Source organism: Berghia stephanieae, chromosome 8 (genome assembly GCF_034508935.2).
Source record: "Berghia stephanieae isolate SIO BIC M18660-M18661 chromosome 8, UCSD_Bste_1.3, whole genome shotgun sequence".
Classification (NCBI taxonomy): domain Eukaryota; kingdom Metazoa; phylum Mollusca; class Gastropoda; order Nudibranchia; family Aeolidiidae; genus Berghia; species Berghia stephanieae.
Genome location: NC_088367.1, coordinates 22,823,245 through 22,827,799, shown reverse-complemented (window position 1 = coordinate 22,827,799; position 4,555 = coordinate 22,823,245).

Below are 4,555 nucleotides of genomic sequence, written 5' to 3'. Positions count from 1 at the left end.
ACAGCAACACTAAACATATAGGACGAAAACATGACGCCCGTTAGGCGGTATTACAAATTTTTCCTATATAAACAACGCTGTTAACAGCCAGGTATTCATTTTTCATCTGACCAAGGTGACAGAATGTGCTGGGCTCGGACCCAGGACCGTGAGATCCGAAGGCGAGTGCCATACCACAAGACAATATTATTATTATAATATATAATGTCGCCACATATCAGCACAATTTATCATTTCTCCAAAATAAAATTCCTCTCCAGATGTGTTGACATATTCTGTGGCATAGGGGATTGCAATGCTGTCATTGGGGAGATCGTGGCATCCGGATGTGATCTAATCGACCCGCCCTATGCCATTGTCACCGATTTTGTTGACCACGTCTACTGTTAAGGACGGACCACCCCAGGACCATAACCACCAAACATGCCAACTTAACCTCAGAACCAAGAGAATTACTGAACAACCATTTTGATCAGTTGCATAATGTGTACTGTGACAATAAATGTATTCTACCAAGAAATATCGTCGACCCATTTTGATAACAGTAAAGTTGTTTGTAACTGTGTTACAAAATGTATTATTTACAATTTAACCTCTTGACATAATTGGCAGGGGGGAAATCATTAAAACTTCACAAAAATATCATTGGCAGTCTTTTCCTGCTTTTTTTAATTTTCAAAATCAAACATTACCACATTATCATTACACATGATACCATGGGTTAACATTCAATGGGGATGGTCTACATTACCTTTCCATGTGATCGAGGTCAATGTTCACATTGGAATAATATGTGCTCAAATCGACTGACTGTAAAGTGTTCACAGCTTTGAAATATCTAGCATAACGATTGTTCAGCTTGACACATGTTTATGTTTACAACTTTCATAAACAAAGCAGCGTGTTTACATTTGTTAAGAACTATCCAATCGTCGGAGAGCCATAACTCATGTGATTGATGAGTTCGTTGGACAAAATCCTGAATATAGATCGCTCCCATTAATCACTTAACTGATATGGGCTTTAGAGGTAAAAAGAAACAATAATGTGGTAGACACAAAACTGCCTGACTGAGTTGGGTCGATTATATCTAAATGGCAAATCATCACTAGAGAGAGACACGTCGCAGCAGGTAATCCAAGCACACCAAGCACCACGCGTGGAGTGATACCTTTTATCCATCTTTACAGAAATTAGATGATATAAAACAATTTCCCAATTTACCAATTAACTGGGGTATTCTGAATTTCACACATTAAAAAATTTAGCCAGAAAACTCGCTCTTCAAATGTCGATCGATTTAAATGACTCTCGTCTTTCGGCAAAAATTCTCAAACCTGGGACCTCCGTGAAATCTTCAAGAAACTCCCAGGTTTGAGAGCTTTTGCTAAGACGAAGGAAATCTAAATCGTCGATATTTTAAAGGACGAGCTTTCTATCCAAAATTTTAATGACGTGTTTTTCTAGACCACGACAAATTACTGGAAGAGTAATTCCCTCGAACACATTCTAACTTGAGCTTTTATATAGCGCAATATCCACTAAATGTGCTCGCTTTACAAGGGTCCCTGACAAACAGCAACACGTAACATATAGAACGAGACATGACGCCTCTTAGGAGGTATTACAATTATTTTTTTTACGACAGATACAACGCTGTTAACGGTTAGATACTCATTTTACACCCGAGTACGGTGAGAGAATGTGAGTAAAGAGCCTTCCCAGGACTCAACTATGCGCCGAACGAGCCTCGAACCCAGGACATTCCGATCCGAAGGCGTGTGTCATACTACAAGACTACATAGCCGCTAAATCTAAAGATTTTTGCCAGAAAACTCGTCCTTCAAATATTTCGATAGATGAAAATCCCCCACGACTAGATCGTCGCCATGCGTAGCATAACTTACTTTGCGGCGCTACATTGTGGCTGACGCCTGGGTTATTCCAGTCTTCTCTTGGAATATATCCCAAAGAAAAATTTCACCTTAGGGATGAATAAAAAGATTTTTTTATTATTTCTCTGTCGTCGATCTGGTTTTTTAGTAATATAATTTTGTTTTCATTGTTTGTTTGTTTGTTTGTTTGTTGTCGGCTGAACAGGGGTTTTGAGCCCAATACATTCCGTGTTTGGTATTTTGTTCTTTTTATTTTTGAAGCTGTTATATTCATTTTTGTTAATTACTTTTTATTAACAAAAAACAAGTGACGTTTCGATTCAGATCAGGTTTTTTTCGGGGTGGTACTGATGTTGATAATGGAGAGCAAATTTCGTGCCGCCACGTTTTCCACTGTTCCGGTTAAAAATCATTGGAAGTGTGTTTTCAACCAACCGGTCACAAATCTTTTGAAAAAAGTAATAGAAACAAATGAAATTCTGACAAATGTTGTTTGTTTGTTGGGTTTGCTTGTTTGTTTGGTTGGTTGGTTTGGGTTTTGTTTTTGTTTTTTGCGTGAAATGGACCCTATCACCTTTAGAGTTAATGAAATGTAACTAAATAAACCAAAAAAAAAAAAGAAATACAATCAAGGTTGTGTTATTTTAAAGGTTAGGAATAGAGAATCCTGCTGTTGCTGTAAATGTAATTCCAACGCCAGTGTTAGCATTGATATAATTATGGTTTTGTGGTGGAAACTGAGCTGTTCCTAGAAGCTGTGGATTGTTGTAAACATGGAATTGATTTATAACAATAATTATAACAGCTTTGACCCTCTCCTTTCCAACAACAGGAAAATCGTCACGTTCCTTAAGATGCAACCAACATTTTTTTTCATTCTGATTTCTTTTGTACATCACAAAATTCAAAGAATGTTTTTGTTATTGCTATAAAAACTTGGACACCGCGTTGTAGAGCTCATTTTGCTGAAAAATATTATGTATAGAATGTACTTTTTGCTTTTCTGTTTGAGTTTGAGTAAGAAAGGTCAATTTTGATGATGACGGCTGTGATGTTCTGGGGAAATTTCTGAAAAGGGCTAGTATGGAGTGAGTTAAAACAAGAGACGAATTAGATTGATTAAGTACAGAATTAGATTTTGCACTCGGAAAAAAAAAAGTTGTCCCTCAGAGTCATTAGATGCATAAAGACGGGCGGAGCTTATCCCGCTTTATATATCTGTGAAACGTAAGATGTTGCTTGCTACACTCGATAGTGAGAGTGACTATAGATGAAACGGAATTGACGTCGCACAGCCCTTTGTTAATGTTTTTATAGACAGCCATGTTAATGATTAGATCTTACTAAATTCTATCAATCTGACTAAAAACGTTTAAGGTTGCACACAAATTTGCATGTCGGTACGTTATATTCGGCTGGTGGATGTTGTGGGTATTTTGCCTAAATCCATAGCATCAATACCCTCCATGTGTTTTTTTTTTCAATCCCTAGAGTTTTAAATTACTTTAAAGATCAAAGAATGCTGACTGCTTCGGTTGGTAAGCAGGTAGTCTACACACCGATTAAAACAACAGGGCGGGGGGATAAAAATCAATCACTCGGTCTCCCATAGCAACTTTTGTACCTCTATCAAGGACAAGTGACATGACGTATGCCTCTTAGCTCCTGGCGGACAATAGGGCCTCAACAGCACTCTTCCATCATTTTCTGTCGTTGGCAAATACCTATGCCTCACTCCGGGTAAGATTGAAGACGCACAAATCTTGTTGAGGGCTTCTCCTCCAAGTCTGTTTTGGACGACCCCGTTTCCTTTTGCTTTGTGCGTTCCATTCGAGAGCAACCATATTACAGGGCTCTTTCCGCAGGGTATAGTCAACCCATCGCCATTTTCTGCGTCTGACCTGGACATCCTCTTATTCTTGGTTTGTTCTTGTCCAAAGGTCAGCATTTGGCACTTTGTCAAACCATTTCAACCTGAGTATTTGTCGAAGACAGCGATTGAAAAAAGTTTGTATCTTGGCTGATGTGGTCAGGGTTGTTTGCTAATAATGACTCTGACCCATAGAGCAGGACTGCTTTAATATAAGTGTTAAATCTTTTAAGCTTGGTGATTGTGGATATGCTGGACGCTTTCCATATGGTCTCAATATTGCAAAGGCCTGGCGTGCTTTCTTTTTTTAACCTCGGGAATGGGAGACACCCAATGTTTGTCGTCACTTTGCCAGTTTAGATTTGTCTCCATCTTTTAAATACAACAATAAACAGGTATATGGATATTGACTTTTAAAAAATAATAATAAATAAATAAATAAATAAATAAATAAATAAATAAATAAATAAATAAAAAGAAAAACAAAAAAAAAGATTTTATGTGACTTGGCGGGATTTCTTGATTCTAGAGATGATGTCTTCAACAATTCCACCCGACTGACTAATTTTGCTGCCAAGGTATGTAAATTCTCTGACATTTTCTATCCAGGGCAAGTAATCAACCATTTTCTGTGGCCGTGGCGTCATGTCGGAGTTGAAACAATACAAAAAGGCAATTTTAACCAGTTAACTGCTGTACTCTGGAAAAACTCGTATTTAAAAAATTGGCCAGAAAACTCGTCCTTCAAATATCGATCGGTTTAAGTGACTCTTGTCTTGGCAAAAACTCT